Below are 13,456 nucleotides of genomic sequence, written 5' to 3' on the forward strand. Positions count from 1 at the left end.
CTGACTAACTGGAGTACATATATATTGTGCGCCTACACAATATATCAATGTAGCTTAAAGTAGCTAGCTAGACCTAGAACCAGTGAACTTATTAGTATCAAGGTCAGCGAGCACTGAATGCTCAGGCCTTAAATACAAGAGTACTCTATCAGTAGCCACTCTCATCTGGTGATGTCAACTAGTGACATCACCTGCTGTCATCCCTAAACCCTCCTCCTCAGCCTATAAGGCTCATCTGAACTCACGTACTACCCAAAGGTCGTACCACGCACACACGAGTCAGAGTAAACTGCCAGAGGGACGCCGGCGATGCTGCCAGAAGACTCCAGCGCAGAATCCCCGCTGCACGCCCGGACCATGCCGGAGACGCTGCGGGACTTGCCGCTAGAAGTTAAGCTTATTACAAGCTTTTTCTAGTTGCACTGTCTCTGTAATATATCTAATCTTCTTTCCTTTGTCAAGCTTTGTCGACCCAGGGAGGAATGCACTGCCTCTGCTGTGATAGGGAGAAGTTATGCACGCCCCCTCGCAGCTTCTCCACAGTCACATTCCTCACTTGATACATTTAAGTAAACACAAGATAACATTATCTAAAGTTCAGATGCATCTGCATTTCACCGCACTGAACTTTCAAACTCTGTGTGTAACCCTTGGAATGCTGGTCTAGTAAAAAAAAATGCTGGTTGCATATAATATGCTGTAAATAATATTTTAGAGCAAAGATGAAATGCATATATTCCACTTTAAGTCCTTAAAAATTGACTGATCACACACCAAAAAAAAAAAAAAATAGTTCAATTGGTTGGAATTCTTGTAGAATGGAATTTGGTCATTTTGTTTAACCCTTTGCATGGAATACTCTTAAAATTGTGTGATTTACTTGCTGCATAGTGTATTTTATAAGATGATATTGCATAACCAATCAGATATTAAGAAAAGAGCAGCTATGTGTGATCGAGTAGCTTTAATGCTATATCTATCAAGGTAACCTATATAAATTCAAGATATTGGACCTGATGCAATTGTCAGACTCGCCTGTGTTAAACGCTGGTGAGTCCGATAATCAGGCGACTATAAAGTTGCCTGATCCAATTGCATTTAGCCCTAGGCAGGGTGCTAAAAGAACTCGCTTGGGCGATATTATCGCCCAGCAAGTTCCTTACACCCTATCCTGTTACACTTTGCATGCCTCCGGGAAGCATCATGAGCATTAGCTTAGACCTGCAAAAAGCAGGTCTAAACATGCTAACGCACGACATCGCCGCTGCATCTGGGGGTCTCCTTTAATAAGGAGACCCCCAGAGCTCCCCGCCGGCCACCGCTCGTCTCCGCAACCCCCCACAAAGCTAAATGCTTAAATTCCTTACCGCCGCTTTACACCCGTCGGCCGCCGCATCTCGCCGCAAGTCCCCACTGTGTAATTACAGTGTACGAGTTACTGTAATTACAGTCACTAATAACAGAGTCCCGGCAAAGCATCTTTGAATCAGCCGCCGGAGCTCCCTATTGGTTCACAGGCTGAGCCATTTTCATTGGTCCAGCCTGTGAACCAATGGGGAGCCCCGGCGGCTGATTCAAAGATGCTTTGCCGGGACTCTGTTATTAGTGACTGTAATTACAGTAACTCGTACACTGTAATTACACAGTGGGGACTTGCGGCGAGATGCGGCGGCCGACGGGTGTAAAGCAGCAGTAAGGAATTTAAGCATTTAGCTTTGTGGGGGGTTGCGGAGACGAGCGGCGGCCGGCGGGGAGCTCTGGGGGTCTCCTTATTAAAGGAGACCCCCAGATGCAGCGGCGGAAGATGGCGGCAGATGTTCGGCGGGTTGTGCGCATGTGTGGGGAGCGAGGCCGTGGTGCTGATGGACAGCACCACAGGGTAAACCCTGCTCCCCATCGCCCGGGAATAGGGAGCATAGCTCTGGCTTTCGCCTGAGTAATGCTCCCTAACGATCGGCCATCACACGAGTAAAACTGGCAATAGGATTTGCCGGTAATCCTCGTGCGATGGCAAGGTGCAAGCTACTTATCACCTGGAAAAGCATCAGGACGATTGTCTCTTTTATCTCCCTTTAAAAAATTACCAATTGCCTGTCTAATAGGCTTTTTTCCTTTGGAAGTTTATACTCGTAGAAGAGTCAGACAAGAGTCAGAGCACCTGATATTTACATTTGTTCTGTGTCAGTAATTGAAGCTTATCTTACCGTGTGATAGTCATACCAACGATTCTTTGGTATATAGGCATCCACTGATCTTTGTTGCTAAAATGAATAATAAAAATGTAATAATAGTAGTGAAATAAACAGTAACTTACGGCATATAACATTACATTTGGATATTACTTTATTACAAACATCTGTTCAGATTATATAAATGTTTACATGGTGCATGAAGTCCAGGTCTTTTTTCTACATTCTATACTTTAATGCCTTGATTTCTAAAGATGAGAGATTTGGAGGAATAGTTCATTGTCAAATCGGTAGGACAGATCAAGAAGCTTAAGAATGCTGTAATAGTCTTTGGATTAAGCTGTTAGGAGATCATTGGCTACTTTTGTAAGTGCTATTTTTCTGGAGTAGTTGCAGCCATAGTCAAACAGGGAGTTAAATAAGATTTAATAGTCAGCTAATATTGGACTGTGAGCCTCTGGCAGGGCTCCCCCCCCTAGTGTTTCCAGGTTGATCATGCACCCTCACTGTCGAACACCCCTCTCGCAAACTCCACTGCAATGGACAGAACACACTACAGGAGGAATCCTTACAATGTTAGTATGTATTATGTGTACTTACATTCTCCAGGGCTGGACTGACCATAAATGCTGGACCCCATAGGAACTGTTTGTAGACATCCCAAGTAACTTTGTCAGAGGTAAATCTTAAAAAAGAGAATAAGCATAGATACAATTCATTCAGTATTAGTACTTCTAGTAAAATAATTATATTTTAAAAAAGACAAACAAGCAAACAAGTTAGTTAAACAAGTGACAGTGTCCTTTATGCTGGGAATACACCATGCGATTTTTTGGCAGATAGATGGCTCGAGATAGAATTTCCCACAGGCCCAATGTGATTTTTTTTTTTTTTTTCTGATCGATTTCTCATAGAAGTGAATGGAAATCGATCAGAAAAGTGACCTGGAAATCGATCGGAAAATCGATCGGACAGTAAATCTGCTGAAAAATCTCATTGTGTTTTCCCAGCATTTACCATTTTGCTTCTAGAAGTTTTTTTGTTTTTTTTTATTTTAATGAACAAGAGCAGTGTTAGCATTTTAGATATGTGACCATTGTTTCTGGAGTAACTTCATCAGCATGATTTTATTCTGTGTAAAAGCAGAGCCTTAAGAATGAATGATAATAAGCTGATGTTAGTTTTTCTCAATATGAAAATGTGCCTAAAACCCTTTCTCAGAAAAAAAGGACTACTTCAAAGAATCAAATTGGGAAACTTCAAGCATACACTACTATGTTTTTTTAGAGCTTTGCATTTTTTTTAATCTCAGAATTGCTCTAGAGGGTATGCTACTGCACAGAACAAATGGCATATTGGATTTCTAAGATCTATAACAGCACTCAAAGATACCCCATGCTGGTGATCTATAGGCACCTAAGATCAAAGAGCCATATATTTGATTACATACTCCCATTCACTTGTCCATCTTAATATTAATGATCCATTTCTCTTCCCCACACATCACAATATACGTAAATCCTAGATAATGACCTCCCAAACTCAATTTAATAGGATCAATCAGCTATATTTTGGCTTTAAGGTATATTTGATGATGAGGTTTATAGGTGGTTATTGGTCCCTTGTAGTTTAACAGAGCCCAGTTTTCATTTCCATGCAAAATAAATTACCATGGTGAATTTTCATTATAGAGGGCCTTTATCAATCTAGCTTTGAAGAGCATTGACTAAGACGAGCTCAAGTACACATATGGAACTTCATGACAATGCTTTATTGTGATCCTTAGTTCATTATCCAAATGTAAAAAAAAATAAAAATACATGTATGCGCAAAGCATTTTATTTTTACATAAATATTGTTTGTTTGGTATGTTTTTATATTGACCTTCAATGACATAATGCATACTGACCAAACACTAACTTTCAATGCAACAAGGAAACAATATACTGCATATATATATATATAATATGCTATGTATATATATATATATATATATATATATATATATATATATATATATATATATATATATACAGTATATATATATTGTAAACCTACAAACTCTCTCACCCTATTGTGTCTTGGTAGTTGTTATACATTTTTTCATCATGTTGCATTAGTCACTGTAATTACTATGTCTACTACCAGTTCTGTGCTATGTACCAACATCTATATTTTGTGTATGACATTGTCTGTACTATTATGTACCTCATGTCTGTTTCTTCTTACAGCCCCATGGCATATGTTGGTGTTTTATAAATTAAAAATATTATTATTCATATTATTATTAATAATAATAATAATAATAATAATAATAATAATAATAATAATAATAATAACAATAATACATTGTCCATTTGGTACCATAAATATTACAGCTAAATTACATAAGCCATCAGGCTTTGAGCAGCAATACTATTTCTGAAATTTGTTCACTTATGTGAAGTGATGGAATTTGTATATATTCACAACACAGACTCTGAATTAAATTAGGCACACTTAACATTAATGCAGGGATAACAGAAATTGTGGACCAGACTGCCATAAGGAGACACTAAGGAGTGTAAACCTACTCTCAAATTTGTTGGCCATCATTTTTACAGGATCTTTATCTTTTTTTTTTTTTTTTTTTTTTTTATTGGAAGAGTTAGCAGTTGAAATACACAGACATTCTCTGCTCACAGGCAGGGTATATAGAAAAGAATAAACGGTTCATCATACAAAAAGAGTTGCCCTGTGGCAGAGAGAAGGTTCCAATATATGATCCTGCTGAACCAGTGAAGGGTAACAGCTAAACAGAGTAACATGTGGGATTGCCACATCTAAGCTATAAGAAAAAGAAATAAAATAAGGGAAAATAAAAAATTAAAAGAGTACCCTAGGCCCCGCCAGGCCAACTTCTTCCAAGGAGGAAGAACCAAGAGAAAATTTGAGATTATGTATTTACTACCGTAATGGGGAGGAGCTCAAAGATGCGCTATGTGAGTTCAGGGGTCCCAGATAGAGTGGTATTTGGCAACAGCCCCCGTCTTTGGTATATAGCTTCATGGTAAGGAAGGATATTTTTTACTGATGCAACCCATTCTGCCATTGAAGGTACTAAGGGAAGAATCCAGTGCTTGGTTAGAGTTCTACGAGAAATTTGCAAGACATAAATGATCAATTGAGTGGTGAATTTATTGTATGTATTGGGAGGAATAATATTGAGTAGGCAGATCTTGGGGTCGAGAGCCACAGAGCAGCCCATCTTATCATGGAGCAAGTTTGTTACTTGTTGCCAATACAAATTTACCTCAGGACAGGACCACATCATATGAAAAAAAGAACCTTGATCCAAAGCACACTTTGGGCAGAGAGGAGAATAACCTGGTTTAAATTTAGATAGGCGCACTGGAGTTAAGTATGCTCTGTGCAGTACATAAAGGGCAAGCAGCCGATCAGGGATGTGAGGGGATACCTTAGGAATGTTTTCGAGAGCATCTTCCCAGTCCTCATCAGTTCGCCCACATCCAATTCCCATGTAGATTTTTTAAGATAGGCCCTACGAGTGGAAACCTCAACCATTATGATATTGTAAATTGTGGATATCAACTGAGCGGAAGGGGCACCCTTGATTATAGATAAAATTGGTGAGTCTGAGAAAGCAATCGGCAAGGTTGAGAATTGAGCCTTAATTGCATGAGTGAGTTGGAGGTAGGCGAATCTCATGTGGGAGGGGAGATTATATTGAGTGGAAAGTAGTTCATACGGAATAAGGTGGCCTGAGTCTATTATTTAGTAAAGGTATAAAATACCCTGATTGATCCGGAGCCTGGCATTTGGCAGTTTGCGTAATTCAGGAAGGCTGCGATTTTCCCATAGTGGAGTATATTTAAAGGGGTGTTCAAGGCGTAAATATTTGTGGGCTGTGTCCCAAGCTATTAAATTTTGGACAAGAGTGATCGGATAATCTTTAACGTGGTAGGAGTTTTTAGCTCCTAGAAGTATAATGGTAATGGGTTCGAGTTGTTGGAGTGCTGGGGAGTCCAACAAAAGTCCCACCAACCTGTCTTTCTGAAGAGTAAAATCAAAGTAAATGTGTGAGAGCTGAGCAGCCAGATAGTATACGTGGCAGTTAGGCACTGCAAGACCACCAAGGTCTTTGGGACATTGTAGTGTTTGAAGTGGAAGACGGTGCCTACCCTTATACCATCTGAACTGAGTAAGAAGGGTATTTCATTTAGAAAAGAGCGAGAACGGGAGATACAGGGGAGCGTTCCAGGACACATATAGAATGCGGGGTAGTAAAATCATTTAAAGAGATTCGCTCTGCCAGCCACATTAATCGGTAATTGGCACCACGCCTGAAATGTAGACTGTACATATTGGACTAATGGGGTCCAATTAAGATTAATAAATTCCTGGGGGTACCTGGAGATGCGTATACCAAGGTAAGTGATCTCTGATGCCCATTGAAGAGGAGTAGAGGCCTGAGGCAGGGATGCAGGGAAGATATCTAAAGGAAGGATAGAGGACTTTGACCAGTTAATGCTAAGGCCTGAGAAAGAGCCAAATTCCTCGATCACTTGTAGGGCACGTTGAAGAGAATGACCGGGATCAGACAGATATAATAACATGTCGTCTGCACACAAACTGATTTTATCCACATTAGTTCACTGGTGAAGACCATGAATTTCCCTGTCATTTCTAATCAGAGCTGCAAGAGGTTCAAGGGCCAGATCAAAAAGGAGTGGGGAAAGGGGGCAACCCTTCCTCGTGCCTCTAGCCAAAGGGAGGGCATCAGAGATCCAACCATTCATTCTTATTCGAGCATAAGGATCAGTATACAGTAACTGTACCCAACTTATAAATTTAGGGCCAAAGTTAAATCTTTTGAGAACCGCACCTAGGAAATCCCATTCTATAGTATCAAAAGCTTTAGCTGCATCAAGAGATACCAACACTCTGGTCCCCACTGTGTCATGCAAGGACTGCATAGCCAGGTGTAGTCTTCTTATATTAAGGGCTGTGGATCGGCCTGGAATGAAACCAGACTGGTCAGTGAGGAGCAGGGAGGTTATGACGGTGTTCAGTCTAAGGGCTAGACATTTTGCGAGTATTTTAACATCTACTTGTATAAGTGAGATGGGGCGGTAAGACTCGCATTGCAACAAGTCTTTGCCAGGTTTTGGAATCAGAGTTATGAGCGCCTCATGCATTGTGGGGGGAAAAGTTCCACATTCTAGAGCAGAATTGTAAAGTTTTAGTAGTTTAGGCGCCAAAACAGATGACAAGGATTTAAATAATTCTGCAGGAAGCCCGTCTAAACCTGGGGCTTTAGATGATGGGAGAGCAGCTATAGCATTTTCAATCTCTGTAATAGTGAGGGGGGCATCCAACAGAGCAATCTGAGGTTCAGTCAAGGAGGGAAGTGGTATTTCCTCCACATACTCTGCAATTTGGCAAGGTGATTTAGATGTGGATTTAGCGTAAAGGTCTGTGTAGAACTGGGTGAACCTATCTAGGATTTCGGGGGGCGAGATTAGGATAGTTCCATTGGGATCTGCAATACGGATTATGATTGGAGGGGAGGTTTGCTCTTTGGATATTTTAGCCAAAAGAGAGCCACATTGTTCTCCTAATTCATATACCCTTTGCTTAGTAAAAATAATTTTCCTATGCGCCTTGCCAGTAAGGAATTGTTCATATATATTTAGTTTAATTCTGTGGTTTCTCTGGGAGTACTCAGTTGGATTAGAGGATAATTCATTGATGGCTTGCTCTAGATCTAAGGAAAGTTTTTGCTCTGTTTGAGCTGTTTCTATTTTAATACGTTTAATTTCAGACGATAGATATCGTCTGACAAAGAGCTTAAAAGTCTCCCAAATTATCGGAAATGTAGTAGATTGGGCCTGGATTTCAAAAAAGTTAGTGAGTGCAGTGAGGATTTGAACTGATTCCTGGATCTTAGTGAAAATGAATGAGCTCAGTCTCCACATGGGGGACTGGTATGAGGAATGCCATATAAAGTAAGCTACGTATGGGGAGTGATCTGAAATCAAGGATGGCAAAAAATAGGCCTTAGTTAAACTAGGAATCAGACTTCTAGTGGAAAAAATGTAGTCCAGCCTGGAGTGAGTCTTATACGAGGCAGAATAGCACGACACAGCAGGGACCCCGGGATAGAGAGTGGACCAAGTATCAAAAATAGCGACATCCTGAAATATTGTATATAGTTTAGTATCTCTAATGGAGGTTTGTGAGGCAGCTGGCTGGGGGATTTTATCAAGTCTAAGAAATAGAATGTAGTTAAAATCCCCGAGCCAGATTGAAGGCAGATGAGGGTATTGGGATATATAGTCCAGAGCCACCTGAATAACCGAGAAGAAAAAGGGTGGCGGTATATACTACACTATTAGCAAAGTTGGGATGTTGTAAAGTAAACAATGCAGAAAAATGTACTGACCTTCAGGGTCTATAACATTACTAATAAATTGAAAGTGAGTGCGTTTAGATATGAGTAAGGAAACACCTCTGGAGTGAGAGGAATGGATTGAGTGATAATCCCACCCTATCTAAAAACAGGCGAAGGGCTACAGGATCTTTATCTTTACAAAGAAAAAAAAGAAGGATACCTTTTAGTTGCATCCCTGCATTTTAAATGTAATTTGTGGTGCCAACCAGGGATGCTCAAATGACCCTTTTTAAAATCCGAATTGATTCGGATCTGGATAGCTAAAAAATCTGGATCTGAATCAGATATCCAAATCCGAACGTTCCAGTATCCGAATAGAATTGGATATCCGGACCCATTATACGGGTAAATCCAAATTAATATGGATATCTGGATAGAAAACCGGAAGTGGCCTTTAAATTGCATCCAAAACATTTTTTAAAGTAAATGATGCATGAAGCATGTTTTTTTTTTAAAGAGAAACACTAATCGATTATGTGGGGAGTTAAGATACAAAAAAAAATGGCTGTAAATTAACATCAGGACTAGGTTCCAGACAGCGGTCATGCAGCCCACATTGTGTCCCAAGTCCAACCGCACAACTGGGACATCACAGTTTTCAGCCCAGACACCACCAAAAAAATTACACAAAAATTGTGTTTTGGGTTAAATATAGGTGGTAGCAGCAGCGGCCTGTGGCACCCTGGCAGTGGGAGCATCACAGGCAGCAGGAGCATGGCAATGCAGCAGCAGGTGTAACATGTGCCAGGAGCATTCCGGAGATTTTACCGTGTCCGTGGCATGTAGCGTTGGTACCACGGCTGTAAAAAAATTGTGAACCAGGCATAGTTAGTAATAGTTAACAATCAGGAGGAGCCAGGAGGTTGTGGTGGTGGTAAAGGGTGGTAAGGCAGGCATAGTGATTCCCAGCCACTTCATGTCCCCCTCTTGCCAACAACAGGGAAAGACTTGCCCAACAGGGTCTGGCGGCGTTTTTTCCTTGCACGGGAAGCGGTGGAGGAAGCAGAGGAGGCCACTGAGGACTGGCTGCCTGAACAGGCCTCAGTGTCGGCAGGAGTGACAGAGGGGGTTCTGGTGCTCTGAGTCTGACCACTGCCAGCACCAGCTTGCTTCAGCCTCTCAAACTCCTCATGCTCAACAAAATGTTTTTTGGACAGGTGTGTGATGAAGCTGGAGGTGCCATATTTGGAGGGGGTCACAACCTTTGCTCAGCTTTAGTTTGCACATATTGCATATGGCAATGAGTGAGTGGGTCCTATTTTTTTCCCATTCAAATCTCAGGTATCCCATTGTATTGAAATACAATGCAGAATATGGCTTATCAGTGAATCTTTTAACATGGTGATTTGTTTGCACTATATGTAGCTTAAAGCTGGCCATACATTAGTTGATGTGGCCAACATTATTATTATTTAGTATTTATATAGTGTCAACATCTTCTGCCAACCTTTACAAAGTATATCGTCTTGTCACTAACTGTACCACAAAGATTAAAAAAACAAAACAAAACCCCCTGCAAATGTGTTGCCCTGACTGGGGCGCTGAAAGACAGGAGTACTATCCATTATGCCACCAAGCAGCCTCTCAGAGATTTACCAGAGAGGAATCATTCACATATGAATCTATCTGAGCAAATCCCTCCACACACTACACACAGATTTTCAATAGATTTCAGCATGAAATCCATTGAAAATCTGTGTGCACTGTCTGCTGCGTCTCCTAATCTATGTCATTCCTTACCCTTCCCTAAGTCATGCAGAGAGGTTACTTACCGTATAAACTCGAGTATAGGCCGAGATTTGTGCTGTCTCCCGCTGTGTGCTTTGTCCTCCGTTCCCGACAGAGTGGTGCGCGTGGCATATTTACCAGCGATGATGCATGGGTCCGCCACCTTCAGAGTGTCCCCGCCGGCATATGTCTTATTACGCTCTCCAATCCATGCTGCCCGCCAGGAAACATCTTTAATTGGTCAGTCGGAGTCCCATCTCAATGACGCAACTAGAGGGCATCATTGAGATGAGACTCCGACAGACCAATTAAAGATGTTTTCTGGTGGGCAGCGTGGATTGGAGAGTGTAAGAAGACATTTGCCGGCGGGGACACTCAGAAAGTGGCAGCCCAAAGCCATCACTACAGGTCCTCCTCCAGTCAAACCACTGTATGCACAAGATACCTATGCTGCAGTGCAAACAGCAGGCCTGCAATTGTTGAGCCTTCAGGCTGTCTTACTGCCTCCAGCCCTTATGATGTTGATGTTTGCTTATGTGTAACTGTTGGCTCTGATAGTTACTCTGCACAAAGGCTGTGTGTGTTTGGAAAATATTCTATTGTGAGGCAATAAATGGTAGGTAACTACCTGCTGATGCTGCTTTACTCCACACTGAACTGCAAAAGCATTAACCTCTTGCTTATATGGGATAGGTTCATCTATTTCATGTAAAAGTTGGGGGCCGGCTTATACTCGGGTTGGTTTTTACTCGAGTGTATACGGTTTGTCAAACTGATGCAACAGTCTCTAAAAAATTTGAGACTGTTGAGATCACTCATCAGCAGTATATGATGCTGTTAATATATATTTATCTTCACATTTAACAATAAATAATCTCAAACATGTTATCTGAACAATTACCTTTTCACACAATAAGTCTCATTACGCTAAGGTGAAGCAGTTAAGCTTATTGTGTGTGGAGATTTTCTACAGGGATAGATTGTCTGATTCAATCTAAGCCATATCCCCTTGTGACTGGAACAAACACTATTTGCACATATAAAATTCTGGTTATTCCTTCACCTCATTTGAACCAATAATGCCAATTGATTAGCTATGAACTTTTCAAGGATGCAAAACATAAATTAAGTTGAAACTACTTTATTTTCCTTAGTATATAAGAACAAAGGTATTCATGGTGATCCAAAAAGCACTGTAAAACAAGCATGTGTGCATTCAAGTAAAATCCATCTAGTAATGGAAAAAGAAACTTACTCATGCAGCAAGGGACGAACAACAGTGGAGCCCTGAGTATGTGCTTCAAACATCAGTGTGTAGAGATATGGCAGGAGCTTGTATCTGATGTTGATGACATTTCTTGAAAGGGTGTTAAAATTTTCATCAAAGCTAGCGGGGTCTTGTCTCTATATAGTACACAAAGATATTTTAGATCACATATACATTGCAAGATACTTCTTTTATGGCACATTTGTGATTGAAGTTCTAGGGATAGTCCAGTGAGATGACTTGTGATAAGCACTAATTATACCATGAATTAACATGGCATAGTGGAGAGTAGATCAAAACATAATAATGAATTTCATAAACGGCAGCCTACAAATTATATGTTTCAGAACCCAGAATAGTAGGAGGCTTAGTTAAAGGACAACTGAAGCGAGGACATGGAGGCTGCCATATTGATTTCCTTTTAAGCAATACCAGTTGCCTGGCTTTCCTGGTGATCCTCTGCTCTAATACTTTAAGCCATAGACCATAAACAGGCTTATATAGCAGATCAGGTGTTTCAGACAGTATTGTCAGATTGAACTAGATTAGCTGGCTGCATGCTTGTTTCTGGTGTTATTCAGACTCTACGGTAGCCAAATAGATCATCAGGGCTGCCAGGCAACTGGCATTGTTTAAAAATAAATACATATGGCAGCCCCCGTATTCTTCTCACTTTAGTTGTCCTCTAACAGCCATTATTGCAGAAGTTATTCCACAAAACAAATATGGAAAATTGGGTCAAGTACAAAACCACCTTTGTGGCAGAAAAGGTATGACTCTATATAAGATTGAGAGAGCCTGGGGCCCCGCGGACCCCCGGGTTGTATGGGAGCATTGGGAAGCCTCCCCGTGGCGCTCCTGGATAATGCTAATGTAGCATGAACTATTTCCCGCAGGGCAACCGCTTTGCGGTATTAATTCTTGACCCTGCATAGTTTGGCATGCGAAAGCAGATGTATATTTGCATGAACTATGCCTTATGATAAGCCAATTAGGCCAGATTTGCAAAGCCAGTTTTGTTAGGGTTAAACTTGGTGTTTGAGCACGCATACATTTTCTTGTTTCAAGCAGTCTATAAAAGATTGATACCTGGTGAAAGGAACACTTGAACTTATTAATAGCTCACTAACAACAATAGCAACAATACCATTTCTAAAGCACTTTTCTCCCATAGGACCCAAGGGATATGGATATGCCTCAGATTAATACATAGTTAAAGGGAGAATTTGCTACAGGGAGAATTTGCTACAGAGGGAATAAGTTATCTGTTTGTTCATAAATACCAGAAACATTTTAACAGTGAAAAAATTCCCTTTCTGGGAATCACATATTCACATCCATTAACAGGTTTGTTTCCGTACTGAACAGGGGTTCAGTAGATTCACTAAAAACTCACTTAATTGCTCCTGTACAAAGGATTTTTTGCTTCCGGTATTTGATGGTCATATCAGGACTGGAGTGCTTAGTCATTGTCCTTCATGATAAAAGATGGTGGGTCCCTTGCCTGAGATTATTGTCTAACTACACCAGTTGCTGCTGCTCACATGATGGGATTTAGAAAAATGAATGACTGGTAGTTTATCCTGTTTCTTTTTTCTTTGGTTGCCACTACAAGGGCCACAATTAATGGCTCTAACGAGCAGCGCAAAAGCTCATCTGCATCTGTAATTTAGTTATTTATGCTGGAACTTCCTAAAGCAGAACGAGGTTAAGAGAAACAAAACCCTTTAATAACAACAAGCTTGAACAGTAAAACACAGTTTAAATGTGCACATGGCTATGGGATGTTAGAATGCATTGTATACCATATGCTCATGT

At 40.8% G+C, this 13,456-nt stretch overlaps 1 pseudogene; it reads right to left on the minus strand.

Annotated features, from left to right (window-relative positions):
- The window catches only part of LOC137571597 (sucrase-isomaltase, intestinal-like), a 52,028-nt pseudogene that overhangs the window by 19,064 nt on the left and 19,508 nt on the right, over nt 1-13,456 (minus strand).

The sequence above is a fragment of the Hyperolius riggenbachi genome, chromosome 4, assembly GCF_040937935.1.
Source record: "Hyperolius riggenbachi isolate aHypRig1 chromosome 4, aHypRig1.pri, whole genome shotgun sequence".
Lineage (NCBI taxonomy): Eukaryota > Metazoa > Chordata > Amphibia > Anura > Hyperoliidae > Hyperolius > Hyperolius riggenbachi.